This window comes from Lactuca virosa, chromosome 7, assembly GCF_052849685.1.
Source record: "Lactuca virosa cultivar CGN04683 chromosome 7, Lactuca_virosa_CGN04683_v6, whole genome shotgun sequence".
Classification (NCBI taxonomy): Eukaryota; Viridiplantae; Streptophyta; class Magnoliopsida; order Asterales; family Asteraceae; genus Lactuca; species Lactuca virosa.
In genome coordinates, this window is record NC_136432.1 from 89,684,035 (window position 1) to 89,704,011 (window position 19,977).

A 19,977-nucleotide genomic window follows, 5' to 3' on the forward strand; every position below is an offset into this window, starting at 1 on the left:
CCGAGGGGGAAAAGGTACGACTTGCTTCCTGTCTTCTGAAGGACAGAGCACGTGACTGGTGGGAGGAGGTCAGACATGCCATTGGAGATGATGCAGCTTTAGATGCGATGACCTGGAGTGACTTTTCAGCCAGGTTCAGGGGCGAGTTTGCACCTGTGATTGAGGTGCAATAGATTGCTTGGGAGTTCTAGGACCTACGGCAGACGACTGAGACGGTGACGGAGATCACCGCTATGTTCAGGGAGAGGGCCCTTCTTGTTCCGCAGTATGTGGCGGACGAGGAGATGAAAAAGGCCCGGTATCATGAGATGTTGAGGAGCGATATCCGGAAGTTTGTGAGCCGATCCAACTGCAAGACGCTAGAGGATATGATTGCCAGGGCTAGAGAGAGAGAGAGAGAGAGAGAGAAAGAGATAGATAGATTTAGAGATGGATAGGAAGAGGAAACTAGATGTGGCATCTGGTGTGGAGGGTTCGGTAAAGAAGCCCAAGGTAGATTCCCGAGGGAAGGGCCAACAGGGCCGAGGCCGCTGCAGTAAGTGTGGGAGATTGCACAAGGGGACGTGCAAGGCTGGTAGTTCGGGCTGCTTCATATGCGGCCGAACTAGTCATGTTAGCAGGTACTATACTGCTACCACCGCCGCCCTGACAGTATCTGATCTGATTTGCTTTTAGTGCAATCAGAGGGGCCACAAGAGGTCCCAGTGTCCGAGTTTAGCAGTTGCAGGACCGGTGGCGGCACCCGCTCCTGCTACGTTGAGGATTACCGATGGCCGTCAGGGCCGGGCAGAGGCACCAGTGGTGAAGAGTAGAGCCTTCCAGATGACAGCAGAGGAGGCACGTGTAGCTCCCAATCTGGTGACGGGTATGTATCTTCTCCTTATCTTTTTATTTATATTGATTATTGCTTATGTTTATGTGTTTCATTATAGGATCGTTCCTTGTGAACGGTATATCTGCTCTGGTATTATTTGATTCGGGGGATACCCGATCTTTTGTGTCGCTCGCGCTCAACAAGCGGTTTGTGGGAGCTCCAGGGGAGCTCAACTGTCCACTTGATGTAGAGATAGCAGATGATAGGACCGTTCGGGTTGCGAAGGTTCATCGGGATGTACACTGCAGTTGTTTGATGAGCAGTTTTCCGTGGATTTAGTCCCTATTCCCTTGTGAGGGAATAAGGTCATAGTGGGCATGGACTGCTTGAGCCCCAACGGGGCAGTGATCGACTGTGAGCAGCAGCTTGTGCGGGTTCGGACCCCAAGTGGGGGAGCTTTAGTGATTCAGGGCGAGAGACCGCAGGGTGGACCGACTTTATGTTCAGCAGCGAGAGCGAGCCGCTACCTTCACCAAGGTTGCACAAGTTATGTCGCCTATGTTATGGATACCTTGGATAAGGGTAAGGCGATAGTGGATGATGTACCGATCGTACGGGAGTATCGGGCGTCTTCCCAGAGGATTTGCCTGGGATACCTCCGGAGAGGCAGGTAGAGTTCAGGATTGACCTAGTCCCTGGTGCGGCTCCGATAGCCAAGGCACCATATCGATTGGCTCTTCCCGAGATGCAGGAGTTATTTACACAGTTGCAGGAGCTGTTAGACAATGGATTTATCAGAACGAGCAGTTCACCATGGGGAGACCCGATCCTGTTTGTGAAGAAGAAGGATGGGTCACATCAGACGTGCATAGATTACTGGGAGCTGAATAAGGTAACGGTGAAGAACCGTTACCCCCTCCCGAGGATTGATGACTTATTTGACCAGCTTCAGGATGCATCTTGGTTCTCCAAGATTGATCTGCGGTCTGGTTATCACAAGATGCGAGTCACGGACGACGACGTGCTGTAGACAGCCTTTCGGACTCGCTATGGTCGTTATGAGTTTGTGGTGATGCCATTTGGGCTCACCAATGCTCATGTCGCGTTCATGGACCTCATGAACCACGTGTGTAGAACGATGTTGGACCGGTCTGTGATAGTCTTCATTGATGACATCCTGGTTTATTCCAAGACTCAGGAGCAGCATGAGGAGCACTTGAGAGAGGTGTTGGAGACACTGAGTAGGGAGAGACTTTTCGTAAAGTTCTCCAAGTGTGAGTTCTGGTTGCGCAAGGTGCAATTTTTGGGGCACCTTGTCGACCAGAAGGGTATTCTGGTCAATCCGGCCAAGATAGAGGCCGTGGTGCAGTGGGAGGTTCCGAGGTGTCCATCTGAGATTCGAAGTTTTCTTGGTCTAGGGGTTATTATCGGAGATTCATACAGGATTTCTCCAAGATCACCGTCCCTCTGACCCGATTGACCAAGAAGTCGGTGACATTCCACTGGGGGCCTGAGCAGCAGATAACCTTTGAGACTCTCAGAAAGTGGTTATGCGAGGCACCGATTCTGACTTTGCCGGAGGGCGTCGATGACTTCGTGGTTTACTGTGACGCTTCGATCATGGGTATGGGTGCAGTTTTGATGCAACGGGGTCATGTGAATAGACGTGGGAGCTTGAAGATGGGATGAGGGAGCACTACCCAGACTTTTTTTCAGTAGCGAACTTCAAGGACAATGTCTAATTCAAGTAGGGTAGATTTGTAACGCTAGTATTCCAGGTATTTTCATATTTAGCATGATTCATTAAAAGTTTGCAAAGTTGGTCCCTACATTGGGCGTATGAGATAGGTACGTCGGGTGTAGGTCATTAAAAATTTACCGTGGTTCACATATGTTGGACGTATGCATACGTACACTGGCATACTCTTGCACAGGGCAAATCCTAAATTTTAGGATTTTGACCCTATTTACAGGACTTTATGGCCTTGAACCCTTCCTTACCTCCAGCCTGCATCCCTCTTAGCCCCCATTTTGAAACCCTAATTCTTGTGTGTGAGTTTTGATTCTCTTGAGTGACATTTTGGTGTTCTTGGTGGTGGAGGAAGATCTTTGGAGAAGTGGTGTTGCTCTCAAAATTTTGGAACCAAATTCTTCTCATCTTTGTGCATCTCCATGAGGTATAAAGTTCAAATCTTGATTGTTGCCTTGCTAGATCTTTTTAGGTTGCAAGTTATGACTTTTTTTGTCCCAAAAACCTTGGTCTTATGATTATGATCTACTACAGCCCATTTGAGTTGTCCTTTCAAGCATTTCTGAGTGTTTGGTGACACAAAAATGAAAGTTTGGTCCTTTATATTCATCCATGCAAGAGTTATGGAGTCTTAGATGGTAATATAAGTTAGGGTTTTGGTTTTGAGCTCTTTCTAGCGATGCAAAGGCATAAAGGTTGCAACTTTATGACTTTAGACATTCAGTAGGCTTAGATCTGAAGTTTGGATGTTAACTCTTAAAGCATTAAGACATTAATAGAAAGTTTAGACTTCTAAAGGGTACATTGGGCGTAACCCTGAGTACGTTGGGCGTACTGGGTTGTTTCCTCGTAATCCTTTAAATTCGAAGTAGTACAATGAGCATAATATGTAGTACGCATGACGTACTACAAAAAACCCACTTGGGCTATTGTTGGGCCTTGGACTGATAGGGATTTTGGACCTTGTATTTTGGGTCATGCATGGAAAGGGAAAAATGGTCTTTTGCTATGTTAGCAGTACCTCGAGTGTGCGATTTAGTTATCTGATAAAATATGTTTTGGACCATTAGTTATGGGTTAAACCCTGATTATTAAGTAGGGTTGTTATTGGGTTATGATTAGTGTGAGGAGTCGTGTTATCGGTACCTCGAGTGTGCGATTCAGTTATCTGAAGTTAGAAGTGAGTCTTCTTACCACACTAGTGGGTCGAAGGCACCAATGTCGACCCATTGATTCATATGTGTAGAGTGTATGTGATTATGTGACCATTACTGATATGATTTTATGATATATGAATGGGGCCAATCTGGGTTCAGAGTCATTATGGACTCCATGTCGATATGGCCCGGTGGTTGATACGGACCCGGCATAGCTACTTACTGGTACATGTGATTAATACGGCCCCGGAAGTTGATAGGGACCCGACACAGCCACGTGTTGTTATATTTATTTGTATGATCTATGTGTTATTTTGGGGAAGCGCACTAAGCTTTGTTTTTACAATTATGTTTTTGGTTCAGGTACTTCCGATACGAAAGGGAAGGGCCCAACATGATGGCACAACATTCTCCCTATCATGTTTCTGCAATTATGATTTCTTTTACTCTGACGTTTTTGATAGTTTGTATCATGGATGTTTTTGAGACATGTGACGTATAGGATTGATGAATTTACAAATGAAAAATTTATCACTATTTTTGGGATGTTACAGGTTTGTACCCAAACCATATAAATTAGAAAACTTGAGGAAAGAGGAGGAGAGTGGAGAAAATTCGGCTATTCTCTTGCCAAGAGGAGTGGACGAAAATGGGAGCCCTAAGGGCCCTATTTATAGCTGATACAAGGAAACCTAGAAACCCTAATTTGTATATAATATTAATATTTCAAATTAGGTAATTTTCCAATCTCTTAATTATCTATAAGGGAAATTCCAAAAACCCTAATGGGCAAGCCAAAGTCGACCACCTTAGGAGGGTTCTAGAATACTTCTCTTGTTCAACTTTTGAACAATTATAGTTTAAGTCCTTGCACCCTGAATTAATCAAATTAATCCCAAAATTAATTCCAATTAATTTGTGATTAATTCTTAATTAAATAATACTATTTCTAATTAATATACTAATCACATAATATGTTAACAAATCATTTATTACATTTTATTAATCATATAATAAATCAATTAATTAACCTCTCTCTCTACATGTCATTCTACTTAATTACTAGATTTGAAGGCAGCCCAAAAAAGACTTTGATTCTAATCAAGTGTACACCAATTTATTTATGATCTTAGACACATTAATCCAACAACAACCCTTTATATAGTTGCCGAAAACCCCTAGAAACCCTAAATTTGAACATATAATAATAATATTTCAAATTCAGTAATTATTTAGTTTCCTAATTATCCACTAGAGGCTTCCAGAAACCCTAATTGGGCACTCTAAAATCGTCCATCATAGGAAGGTTCTGGAACCTCTCCTTTGTTCAGCTATTGAACAATTACAACTCAGCCATTTCACTATCAACTAATTCTAATTAACCTTTAATTAATTCCTAAATTAATTCTAATTAACTCTTAATTAATTATTATTATTTGAATTAATGTATTAATCATATAATAAACTAATAAATTATTTCCTTTCTCTACAAATGTCATTCTAATCAGTTTTTAGTTATGAGGGCAACCTAAAAAAAAACTTTGCTTCTAATTACAATTATATACCAATTTAGTTATGAGCTTAGACACCTTAATCTAATAAATCAGGAATACTAGATCTATTTTATTGATAAACATTATACCTCTCTCCGTCCCAAAATTATTTTCCACGGACAAAAAACATATAGATTAAGGAAACATTAATTACCTATAGCTTTATAAAAGGAAATGACAATTTTACTATTTTGTTGCATTTAATTTCATCCTTTTGTTGCATTTAATTCCATGGTAGGTTAATTAATAATGAAGGGTATTTTGGTAAAAAAAGATATTTATTTTTAGAAGTAGGCTATTGTTTTGGGACAAACCAAAAAGGAAACATTAGTTATTAATATGGGACGGAATGAGTAAAATTTTCGATGTAACTACCAAGGTTTCAATCAATGAGAATATATAGATTTGTTGACCTCAAAATTAGTGTCAAAGCAACATGGGTAAACATGATGGGTCTTGTTAGAGAAAAGGCCACGACGATAGTACAAGACAGGTTGTCTCCATAAAGGTATGGAAGTCAATACACGTCAATAGAGGCGGTCAAGCCATAACTACATATATCACATCTTTAGTGATTCTTCCCAATACTTTGTGCCCAAATCCAGACTGCTGATTATACTCGTTAAAAATATGCAAACGTATTTCTGCTACATTACATCATGCTAATGACTAACTATGCTTAGGGACATTGGTGACTACATTTAGCCACGCTCCTTACCGTGGATTTACTTAGCCCTATAGGTAATGATCAGACTCCACAATCAACAAATATATCTAGGATTTTTTTTTATTGTAATAGATCTACATAATGAATTTGTGCTTGTAATGGTGTTTAATATACATCATATCCATTGGATACTGATTAACACCTTAACAAATAAAAATCTTTTTTTGATGGTTGCTGCCTCTTCCGATAGATCAGTTCTCACCCAATCATTTTCCTCTTTCGCTACATCGTTTACCACCAAATCCTTTTCCGCTATAGCGACCTACCAACAATTGATAAATTCAATGCGTTATATTGAACAATTGGAGCCTTTTCCACCGAAACAATATCTACCATATACATATGTGCAATACTTGAAACTTTCTAAATTACCATTTTCAAGTGTTTCACATCATTCTCATCGATTATCTCTATCATATACTTCATGGTAGAATGTTTTAAAGACAACATGATATTATATCTACCTTCCAAACCTATCTTCAGTTTGAACAAATTTAATAAATCATGAAAACTTATATTTGACGGAAATTTTACACCATAGTTTTTAACAAAAGATCTAATGTATTGAGTTTCATCATTTGCTAACTGTCAAGTACCACCCATACAAGCAACAACATACTCAATCAAATTTGGAGCATTGTTTTTTTCTCAGAGAAATTATGTCATACATATATTTTGTTGAATTTTAATGTTTCAAAAGTAGAACTCATAAAAAAAACCGTTACTTGTTTTTTTAAATTCGTTGTATGGATGTCAGATATCGCAATATAGATGCTACATTTAAAGACAAAGTGATATTATCTTCCAAAGCTTTCTTCAATTTCATCAAATTATATAAATTAGTAAAACTTATATTTATTGGGAATTTTACACCATAGTTCTTAACAGAACGCCTAATATATTGAGTTTCATAATTTTCTAACTATCAAAAACTACCGATACACGCAACCAAAAAATACTTAGTCGGATTTGAAGTCATGTTTTTTTTCTCAGAGAAATTAATTATATCAGAGAAATTTTTGTCGAATATTTTAATGTTTTAAAAGTAGGACTTCTAAAAAACGATTACTTCATTATTTAAATTTGTTGTATGGATGTTAGATTTCACCTTACAAATACTAGAGTTTGTAGTACGAATGACAAAAAAAAATGTTTTTGTTAGAAACCCTAGTTTGAAGATGAACATCTATTGTAGATGACATTGAAAAATCAATTTTATCATATCACATATGATGTGAAACCGCATATGTGATATGAGCAAATGAATTTCTCAAATTTCCACATATAATTTCACTGATATCATAGCGAAATTTTAAACTACACTTAAAACCTCTTTGTCTCCCCCACCCCATCCCACCACCACACACACGTTTAAATAGGCAACATATTTTCACATATGATATCACCGTTTCCCAGATGGCATCTGTGAAGGTGACTATTTTGGTAAACTCCTAATTTTCTCTTGGTAAATAGTAATGAGCCTAATTTGTCTTTTTCTTTATATGTAACTTATGTAACAAGTCAAAATTTAAACTATTTTATGGAAAAATATTTATTCGAATATATATTATTTAGTAGAAGTTAAACTACATGCACGAAGCATTTCTATACTGTTAATGTTTGTACGAATCGTTCATCATTCCCTTTATTAAACTTGCATGCTTAACAGGTTACAAATAAGCCAATATATGTATCATACATAAAACATTATTTAAGTAGAAAGCATGATCTTTCTTTCAAAAACTTTTCTTTTCTCAAAGTATTGGTATATATATACTTAAAAGCTATAATATAATATGACTGGGGCTTTTACGGGCGAGAATATTTTCAGTGTGGCGTGCGCAAGAGAGAGAAACAATGAGAGGGTTAAATAACTATTTGTTAAACTTTATAAACAATTAATTAATGTATAATTATACAAATTCTATTAAAAAATAAGTAACAGAAAAAATATTTGTAAATTGTTAAGTGTGACGAATAAGAGATGTTATATATTGTGCTAATTAAGTTGTATTCTCTTGATTTTATTGGTAGAAATGAAGAGGGAAATGTAACAAAGAGAAATCGCGTGTTCATGAGGTTTTTAGGAGGAAAAAAAAGGAAGATTTCATTGTTTCTTCTTCCAAGGAAATCCTCGCAATTCTCAAAGAGTGAAGGGAGATTTCATTGTCTAAATATATTTTCTTACCAATATTCGTATGTTCCTTAAGATTACCAAATATTTACATAATAAGCAAAAAATTATAGAAGTTCCAGCTTTTCTTTCTTTTCTTTCTAACTCATGTATAAAAAAACTATCAGTTTTTCATCAATATATATTTCCAACACAAATGAAATACCTTTTCATTTCATTTCATTTTCATTACATTCATTATTTCTTTTCTCCCACTTCTCTAAAAAAACTCAACAACATTGTTTTGATAGCCTAATTACTTACTGAATAAGTTCTCGTCGATCGATCCAAATTGGTTGCAAACGAACAATTTTATTTATGAATCCTAATGAATTCTTGTTTATTAATTATATAAGTTTTACGGAAACAAAGATATAGTCTATCGAATAAGACCATCTCTTTATTGAGTTATAAACAAGCATCTCGAGAGAGAGAGAGAGAGAGAGAGAGAGAGAGAGAGAGAGAGAGAGAGAGAGAGAGAGAGAGAGAGAGAGAGAGAGAGAGAGAGAGAGAGAGAGAGAGAGAGAGAGAGAGAGAGAGAGAGAGAGAGAGAGAGAGAGAGAGAGAGATGAGTAGAAACTAAGGCATGATAAAACCTAAAGGAAGTTTTGCCCCCTCTTGAAATGATTTCAATCACCACCTTCTCTCTCTCAACCCAAGACACAAACCCTCTTCTTAAACCTCACCATCTCCCCACTCTTCTATGCAATCTCTCTCCCTCTCTCTCAGTCTCTCCCATTGCACCGTGCATTTCCATCAAGTTTCCATCGTACAGGCAGAGCTTCGAAGTTAAGTCTTTCTTATTCTCCACTTACGTTGCCACCATGCATATCCAACTCTTCTTCTAATGTTCTCTATGAAAACATAACTCATGTTCCTAAAAACATGCATTCATATATGTTCTAGACAACCAATATTTTGATCCTACTTTTAATCTAGAACGATTAAGATACCATCAAATATCGTTATAATTTTGCTTAGAAACTTCAAATATATCCATTTTATCTTTTATCTCGTGTTTACTTAAAATCTTTTACCTCAAGTATATGGAAAATAAAACTTTCATCATCTATCTACCGATATATATTTAATTATTTATTAGATAACTCGTGAATGGATTATTTTGAGGAAGCTCATACCTTTAGAACTTAATTAATTTGGTTTCTATTTTATTTAACTTTTTGAGCTCCTATCTCTCTCTAATAATTTAATTGTTTCCAATTTTTTTTTATATGAACCATGATTAATATATGGAGATCCCACAACTCCATATTTCACTACACAAAAGTTTACCTTTTGATTCCATCACAGATTTGTTCCCCTAAAAAATGATGATTTGTTTATTCCAGTTTAATATTATTTTTGTATTCGTCTATTTTACCAATTATGTTATAAACAAAACTAGTAGAATAAAAATGAAATTTAAAGTGGTTGATGAATATCGAGGAAGCAAATAAGAAAGCGATGTTGGTTAGGTTCAATCTGAAGAAGGATTTACCAAAGATGTAAAAGACAATCTCAGATTGAGCCGCGCCAATATCACTTTCGTTGATACTTGTTTTTCGTTATTCATCTTGCTTAGGACATCCATAATCCATTGAACTTTATGGAGTTTAATGAATTATCACATCACTGTCATATCAACATTTCATTATTTTTTCAACTATACTCTTTGATATCCAGACTGTATTAAACTCTAGAGAGTTTAATAGAATCCTATATTTGGTTTGAAATTTAATTGAAAAACAAAACATTAAATCCATTGAACCTCAATGATCATACAACTCTCTCATTCAATTTTTTTCCATGTCATCAATCACACTCCATTAAATCTCTATTCAATCCTAGTGATCATCTATTCAATTCTTATTAAACCCTACATTGTGGATACTCTTAATTCTATGCATATTGCATGTGTTATTTTTTGCATATTTTCATCACGTACACCAAGAATTTCAAACAGATTAACATGGTTTCAAAGTTATAGTTTAAGATTTCACGTTAATAATTTTTGCAGTATGGTAAGGAATACAAAAGTCTCATAACTTTTTGTTTAGTTTATATATATATATATATATATATATATATATATATATATATATATATATACTCGCGTTTTCTTATAGCTTTATTCTAGATTTTTGTACTACTTATGAATAAATTTATAATTTCTTTAAAAAAAAATAGATGGTATAACTCTTTACTATGAAAACCACTTGGGTTATGTTATGTTCAAAGTTAGATACAATGTTTATATCAAAATACATTACTTAGCCCTTGTATAGGTATTAAGGGTCAAGGGCGTATCTACCATGTCCTTCGGTAGGTCCTAGGACTTACCTAAGTTCTCAATTTCATTTACAATGTATATAGTAGAAAAATTAGGAACTATCTTAGAAAAAATAGACGACCTATCTTGAGTTTGATTTTTAAAAAAATTTCTTAAAAAACCATTTTAAAAAGAGAAAAATATAAGTTATTAGGGGCAATTTGTTATTTTAAATTATGGGATTAATAATAAAAAGTTAAATACTCTTAATCGGCACTCTCAAAATATTAATGAAAAAATAAGTTGTTCTAATAAAATGAAAGCTCACATGCCAAAGACTCTCACTCTCCGTTCGCCGTTTTATTAATGGACTAATAATCAACTAGTTTTACGTTAAACCGTACGTCTTTTTCAGTTATATTTCAATCGGTGGTACAAGGTACATGAGCCGACCCGACCCGACCCGACCCGACCCCAAAAGTGTTGTTGATTTTTTTATTGACTTCACTTAATTTAGGAACCACGTGATTTTTTGTTCTAGATTCGCCACTGTTAAGGATGACATATGTCACCGCTAAAAGCATTAAGGGAACATGTGGCCGCTACGTGGTGGTAGTTGTTTCCTTATTGCTATTGTCCGTTTATCGCCGCATATAGTAACATCGCCACTAAAGACCCTTTCTTTTATTAAAAAAAATAGAGGAACTATTATTATAGTATATATAAATTACTATTTATATCTATTAAAACAATATTTAAATTACGGTAATGGTAATGCAAAATCCATTGTATCATATAAAAATTTTAATACAAAATATACAATATTAAAGTCGTTTGTTACATAAACTTAAAGTTTTAACAAAACATAAAATTAAACATAAACTAGTTTGACTCCTCATTTATACAATCTTCGGGCCTCTCGTTCTCTTCATCATTACCTTCGATATCAACTTATTTCGACAATGACTGAAACCAATTTGCAAGTTTCTTGCTATATGTCGGGTTTTCTAATAATAACGTTTACGGGATCCTCCGGCTACAAAATAATATGTACATTAATATATATTTCAACATAAACCAAAGTTAGGAACTAATGCTTACCAAACTTCTAAATTAATATTAACAATTACCAAAGTAATAAAATACCAGAAGTTTAAAATAAACCAAACTACAAACATACCAAAACTACCAACATACCAAAATACCAAACTAACATAAACCAAACTTCTAATTATCAAAACTATCAACATACCAACCTAGCTTAGCTGCCAAGCTATCAACATATCAAAATATAAAACTTCCAATTATCAAAAATATCAAAATACCAAACTAACATAAAATAAAATACTAAAGTAAGAACATAAACTAAATTACCAAAATTTCAATTACCAAAGATTATAAGAAATAATCAACGAACATCTAAATTATCAAACTAATATGCATTTATTGATATTTATATTTGAAATGAAAAATGATTTGGTTTATGTTAGTTTTACATGAGTTTGTGTCTTTTGTGATGTTGTTTGTGAGGACTATCCCTCACAATATTACGAGACTCTGTTGGAAGGCTTACGCCCAATTCATTTCATATGTCCGTGTGGAGCACTTAATACCTTTTCAAATGCGCTTAACTCATCAAATGGTGTTAGATTACTTGCATTGGGCGACACTACAAGACATCATGTCATTGTCGGCAACACCTTTAGCAGCGACAAAAACTTTTAGCGGCGACTCAAGCTTGAGTCGCCTCTAAAAGTCTCTGTCGCTGCTAAAAGGTCGCCGGAAATGCCTTGGCGACTAAGGTTCAATTCCGGTGACTAAGGTGCAATTCATTCTTAATTTCTCTTTCTCTTTCTCTTGTAATGTCGATTTCCAGCTTATAGTTGAGTTAATTGCAAAAATAAAAAATAAAAAAAAATCATTGATTTCAGTTTTTTTGTTTTTTTTTTCAGTTATTGTTACTAGATCGATTACGACCACCACTGCACCACCTTGTTGATTTTCGACCACCATTGTTGATTCCATCCACCATAGGTTTCTTCCTATGTTAATTTCGAAATTATTTGCAAAATTTATTTATTTATGTTTATTATGTGAAATTTGTCATATGTGTATATTTGGTATATATTTATGTGTATTTGCATGGTATATGTATGTATAATGTGTATTTCTATGTATGAAAACAATAATGTGGATCATATATATGTATATGTGTGTATATATGTATTTATATGTATATGTATGTATAATGTGTATTTCTATATATGAAATATGGATTGTATGTATGTATGAAATATGGAATGTATGTGTGTATAAATTATGTATATTTGATAAAGCTGTTAATTTATGATGCATGTTGATTTGGTAATTGTGTTTGTAATTATGTTTTTGTCCCAAGTGTAAGAAATAGCAATGTACTTTGGTTTTATTGTATCTAAGGCTCTTTAGCACAAAATAAGTAAAGCATTTAGTTTTAAAGTCTCATATATCTATATAATGATCAATAAATGCATGTTGATTTGGTAATTGTGTTTATGTTCCAAGTGAAAGAAATAGCAATGTATTTTGGTTTTTTGCTCCTTGTTTAAAAATAGCAATGTACTTTGGCATCAATAAATGCATGTTGTTTTTGTAATTTTGTTTATGTCCCAACTGTAAGAAATAGCAATGTTCTTTTGGTATTTTTTTATTTAAGTGCAAGAAATAGCAATGTATTTTGATAGTTTTTGTTTATGTTGATAGTTTAACTTATAAGTTTATGTATATTGTTATTTATTATGTAGTTGAAAATTTTTTGTGGAATGCTCAACGACTCGGTATGTAGAGAGGAACTTTATGTGCTTTCTCAATCAGGAAAACCACAAAGTGATGATCAAGGAGGAAACGAGGGGAACGAAGATGATGGTTCGTTAGATAATTAGTTTGTGTTTTGTAGATTAGACTTGTTGTGACATAAATTTATAAAACTTTTGTTGTTTAATATTTTGGTATTTGTATGGAATTATAACACTTTGGTACCTAATTAGATGTCGTTATGTATTTTTTTTTCTGCATTTAATTTCGTTATGTATCGGTTTTTCTGCACCCGAAACGTCTTGATTTAAAAAAAATGAAAAATAAAAAAATGAAAAATAATATTACCGGCGACATATAATATTACCAACGACAGGAGTTATTACCGGTGACATAGTTATTAGCAGTGACAGAACTCTTTAGCGGCAACATTTTGAGTAATAGCGACAGGGCAGTACCGGCAACTTTTTAGTGGCGACATGTCGCCGCTATTACTTTTACCGAAGACAAATCTAATATATATATATATATATATATATATATATATATATATATATATATATATATATATATATATATAAATCGCTGACAGGGCATTCAACGATTTTTATCGTCGGTAATGACTCTTTTTCTTGTAGTGTGTACCTTGTGTTTGTAGTTTTATTCATGTGGTTTTGTATGTTTTAAAGATGAAGTAATATATATATATATATATATATATATGTGTGTGAAAAGTATACTTTATATAAATACTTACTTTGGCTAATGGTTTGTCGAATACTCCATTTGTATCGGTATATGCATCATAAAACACTTGAAGTATGCTCTTGTTCTGTTTAAAATTAAAAATTAGATAGGGTGATTGTCCCTTTCTCTCTCAACATCATGCTCCTCCCCCACCTTAAAAAATGCTTTTTCGTATTGGCTTTTTTGATTCTATAAAGCTTATTCAATATTGTGGTAATGCCTTCCCACAACAGAAAATCTTGGCATTCTCGGGAAAGCTCATCAAGATCGAACCTTTCCTATAAACAAAAAAGTTCAGTAAAGTAGAAACATGGCATTCCTTTGTGTGGTGTATACGTCTTTCCAACTAGTTTTATAGAAAGGGATGTTCCGCCAGATATACAGTCCTACATCACGAACAAAGTGATCATTATTTTCACCGAGCGGAGTAAATGTACCATCTCTATTAAACGTGAGATGCAACGGTTTCCCATGGTTCTTCTTCAGCGCTTGTTCGAGGCTAAGGTTCTTAGTTAGATCTCTTCGTTCTGGGGGGTAGAATGGTTGAAATTATAAATAAAAAATAGTAGTCACAATAGTTTATAATAAATAAATATATATAGTAAAAAAATCATAATAAAACTTGGCATCCAACTCGTGTTGTACGTAGCCTCTACCATGTAGAGGTGGTTGATCTTCACAACAATCTTCTTCATGGCCTCAGGTGATGGCGTTCGCCATGAGGTATTAAAGAACAATCCATATTAATATCATATTTTGGAAAGTTATAAGATAAAGAATGTAGAGAAACAATATGAATACAGTGTTTTATTATAGCGTGCATCTCAATCAAATACAAATAAAGTTTTCTGTTACGAGTATTTATTATAAAATAAAAGTGTTATATCCAAATCCATCTAGCAGTTTAACATGTTTTATAAATTAACAAAATAGTTTTCGATTAGTGGGCGTGAATGAGTAAATTCCATGGCGTTTACATAAATTGCTACCCTTATATTGTAATCATAGCGATCTCTAAATATTTAGTAGATTTTCCATGTTAGCCCGTACGTTTGATATATCTTTAGACTTATCGTTCATTAGAAGAGTACCCAACAAACTCCCATACATATTCTTCTCGATATATATAACATCTATGTTGTGCTTCGGTTGTAGAGAAGACTAATACTCGAGTTCCAAGAGTATGGTTCGTTTTGACCAGTTTAACTTGAACCTGTCCCATTGTGTCATAACACCTCTAAATTGAGTATGTTTGACCAATACATGACACAGTATATGATCCAGTTGAGCTTGCATGTCTTTTTTGCTAAAATGTCTCAGAGCGTCTTTTGTCTCGTGTTGGCCGTTAAAGTCCAAACTCATTTTCCAGGATTTGCTAACATCTAGGAACCGATGATTATTGGATTAGGTGTCTAAGCCCATAACTATAATTGGTATGTACTTGAATTATAGTAGCACAGTCATTTTGGGTTGCCTTCATACTAGCAACTAGACAGAATAACCTATTGAGAGAGGTTGAATTTATTATTTGATTAATAAATTTTAATAAATGATTTATTAATATACTATGGAAATAATATATTAATTATAAATCTTATTATTTAATTAATATCTAATCATAAATTAATTTGGAATTAATTTTGGGATTAAAGGAACTAATTAAAAGTGCAGGGGCTATTTGGCATTTATTGATAGTTGTGGATTTAGGATCTAGAACCTTCCTAGATGGGTTGGACGAAATCTTCTAGGGAAGCCCTATAAATTTCGTCCAAGGGCCTCTTGGATGGGGTTCTTGGGCTGCTTAGGCCTTAACCTAAGGAATTAGTGTTTCCTTCTTAAAACCCTAACTTTGGCCCTAAGCTACCAACAACTATATAAAGGGCTATACCCTTTGAGATTTCGGCCAATAATTCTAACCCTAAGAAGAGCTGAAATCTTCAAGCCTCCTCCTCCTCCTCCTCCTCTTTTATACATCCTCTTGCTTAGTGTGTTTGTGAGCCATTAGAGGTGTTACACTTGTGACACTTGCTCTCAAGTCCAAGATCTTCAAGGAATTCATTGTTATTACAATATAACAATTAAGGTATGTATTCTAACCCTAGTTTTATTAATTTCGAAAATTATAGATGTCTGCTAGGGTTTCTTTTTGTGTTCAATACTTGTATGTTCAATAGAGAAAACATAGATCCTTCAAATTAAGGTTGCATGCATATATAGGGATTGTTTGTTATGCTCAAAACTCATCAGTGGTATTAGAGCCTATGGTTGTTTTCTGTTGAATATGATGCAATTGGTTGAACTTGACAATTAGGGTTTATGGAAATTAAACCCATAGGAATTAGGGTTTTCGCAAATTAGGGTTTCCTAACCCTAATTTCGAAAATTTGCCTTAGGGTTTTAACCTTTTCCTTTGGCCTCCGAAATTTCGAAATTTAGGGTTTCCTAACCCTATGGATTTTCGAATATAAGGCAAGGATTGAAATCCTTGCCTTCATCCCCAAGATTTTCCATATTATGGAAGTTAGAGATTGTGGTGGGATTTTTATTTTTGGTAATTATCTTCTTACTTGTTTATTAAGATAATTGGAAGATTTTGTAAGATCCTTCCCATATTTTCGAAATCTAGGGGATATGGATTAGGTTAAATTAATTTCATTAATTTAATTGGATAATCCTTAAATGATTTAATAAATTAATTAAAAGGTTTAATTAATAGATAATTATTAAATCAACTTCTTTTAAATTTAATTAATTTTTTTTAATTTCGAAAATTTAAAAGATTGTAACCTTAGTATTTTGAAATGTTTAAAATACACTTTATACTATATGTAAAATTAAAAGTTTAATATTTACTATATGTATAAGACAAGTCAGTCGAACCACTAGTACGCTTCATTCACGAAGCCGATCTATAAGGGGGGGTATAAGGAAACTACCTATAAAATGGTAGTTGAATGGGTGTTCACTCTCACCCACCGCTTCCTTGATTGGTGGAGGGTCGTTAGCTGAACGGGTTTAATAGGACACTTAATTCTCATTAATAAGTATACTGGAATAAATAAAGTAACTAAATTTTTTTATTAAATTCTCACTCTTAGTTACTTTAGGAAAATGTGAATTTGATGCTAATCCATGAAATTTCACATTGCACTTTATAAAAGTCGTTAGTGGAGCGTGTGTGGTTAATCGACACACTAATATGGACTAATAAATGGTGGCAATTGGTGCCTCGTAAATTATCTTTGATTAATGGAGCGTGTATGGCTAACCGGCATATTAATTAGGTGATTAATACATCTTAGTTATCATTGTACAACGAATGACAAGGCAAACGGGTGACAAGTTGCGCCACTAAGCCTTTTTGTGGTAAAGCCAATTATTTTGTAGACTACATCCATAGATCTAGGGGATATAACTTTGTTATCCATAGATCTAGGGGTATAACATTGTTATGCATGATCCGTTGTACTCTACTAAGAAGGGGATATAACATTGTAATGCATTGTTAGGTGATAAATGACATCGAGAGTACCAAGCTAATTTTCATGGTTATTCACATCTTGTTTGTGATCTTCGGTATCCCAATCACAAATGGAAGAGCATAATCGAGATTAAACATGCCATTGAATATTTCATTGAATCTCAAAAGATCTAGGAATTTCATTTAAAACCTAATTCATCAAATTTCGTTTTTCGTGGTGAAATTGGTAAATCATCATTTACCTACCTTTAAATAATTTACAATTAGATTATGGCATCCCTCTTCTGAATTGTGAATTATTTAGTTGGATCCTAACCTTAATATTTTATTTGGGTGTTATATTAAGGATTTTCTTATCTAATCAAAACTTTTCCTTCTTCTTTTTCAGATGTCAACTTCCAACAATGCTTCTAGTTCCTCCAGCAACAACAACTCCTCCAACTTCTTGTATTGGGCATTTGCTCAAAAGTCACCTTTGATGGCACCAATTATAATGATTGGATGCGAAACATTAGTATGGCTTTACACTTCGTGGACAAAGAGTATGTACTCGAGAAAGAACTAGTCAAGATTGATGAAACAAAAGCTACTTTTGAATAACTAGCTGAGTATAGGAGACATTGCAATGATACTACCAAAGTGGCATGCATCACGGTGGCTACTATGTCTTCTGAGTTACAAAGGTTATATGATTATTGGCCGTATGAGATGAACAAGGACTTGATGGAAAAGTACCATCAACGAGCTCGTCAAGAAAAATACGAGGGAGTAAAGTCCCTCATTACAAGCAAGATGAAGGACAGAGAGTCTGTCACGAGCCACTTGCAACGTATGCAAAGATATATGGATCACTTGCTGAAGCTCAATGTGAACTTCAATGAGGAATTGGCTATTAACATAGTCTTACACTCATTGCCTAGTTTTTATGATCAGTTCATCATGACTTATCATTTGAACAGCCAAGAGACCACATTGGCTCAAATTTAGAGCTTGCTAAGAACTGTTGAGAGCAGAATGAAGGGAAATGGTGGTTCCTCCACTCCTACTACTGCTGCTCCTGTCTTGGCCATAGGGAAAGAAAAAGGGAAGAAGAGGAAAGCTCCTTCAAAACAGAATTGGAAGGGAAAGTCCCATGCAGGGTCCTCAAGCAATGGACCTAAAGGAAAAGTCAGTTCTGATGCTCCTCCTGCCTCTGATCTTAAGGAGGCTACTTGCTTTTATTGCCATGATAAGGAGCATTGGAAATGAAGCTTCCCCAAATACTTGTAAAACATAAAGGATGGCAAAGTAAAGCCAACCTCGGCAGGTATTTACACTATCCTATCTAAAAACTCCTCACATTCTAATTCTTGGGTCCTTGATATAGGATGTGGTTTTGACATTTGTTCTGACTTGCAGGGGCTAAAAAAAAGTGAGGATGTGGAGCATGGGAAGATGAACCAGAGTATGGGCAAAAGGAGATCGTCTCTTGTTACCAAGATTGGTGTTTATTCTTTAGTGCTTAGTAGTGGATTATGTTTAGATTTAAACAATTGTTGTTATTCGTCAGAAATGATGTGAAACGTCATTACATTTCATGGTTTATATAGACAAGGTTTTAGATATTCTTTTGATAATGAGGATGGTTCTATTTGTGCTTACAAAAATGGTGTATTTTATTTTGAAGCATTACCTTGTGATGGCGTGTATGAAACTGTGATGGTTGTAGACAATTTAGGTAATAGTGTTTTGCAAATTGATTCGTCTAATGGTTTAGACAAAGCATGCTTGTGGCATTGTCTTCTTGATCATGTCAACAAGAAACGCATTGCCCAACTCCAAAAGGATAAAGTGTTGGAATCATTTGACTTAAGGTCAGATGTTACATGCGAATCTTGTTTACTTGGAAAGATGACTAAATCACCTTTCACTTGTTCTTGTGAGAGAGGTGAAGGATTGTTGGATCTCATACACACATATGTGTATGGACCCTTCAGATCCACCATAAGGGATGCAAATCGATTATATGTGAATTTTATTGATGATTATAGCAGATATGGATATATCTACTTAATAAAGCATAAGTCAGAAACCTTTGAAAAGTTCAAAGAGTTCAAACAAGAAGTCATGAATCAACTGGGCAGGAAGATCAAGATGCTCAGATCTGATAGACGTGGTGAGTATCTTAGTATCAAGTTCCACGACTACCTCAAGGAATGTTGAATTGTTTCACAATTAACACCTCCTAGGACACCACAACTTAATGGTGTGGCTAAGAGGCGTAATCGAACATTGTTGTACATGGTTTGTTCCATGATGAGTTGAGCTTCATTTCCAATCTCATTATGGGGGTATGCCTTAGAGACTGCCGCCCACATTCTAATCTTGTCCCAACAAAGAAGGTTGGAAAACACCCGACAGGGAAGGTTCCCTCGTTGGAACATATCAAGGTTTGGGGTTGTGAAGCTTTCGTTAGACGAGAGACTCACGATAAGCATGAACCTCGAAGTGAGAGATGTATTTTCATCGGCTAA

At 35.0% G+C, this 19,977-nt stretch overlaps 1 long non-coding RNA gene across 1 annotated transcript; it reads left to right on the plus strand.

The window, feature by feature from the left end:
* Positions 1–10,336: 10,336 nt before the first annotated feature.
* Positions 10,337–13,452, plus strand: LOC145125377 (uncharacterized). Its single transcript, XR_013715959.1, has 3 exons — positions 10,337–12,265; positions 12,396–12,477; positions 13,227–13,452. It is a non-coding gene; the product is annotated as an uncharacterized LOC145125377 (long non-coding RNA).
* The last annotated feature ends 6,525 nt before the right edge of the window (positions 13,453–19,977 follow it).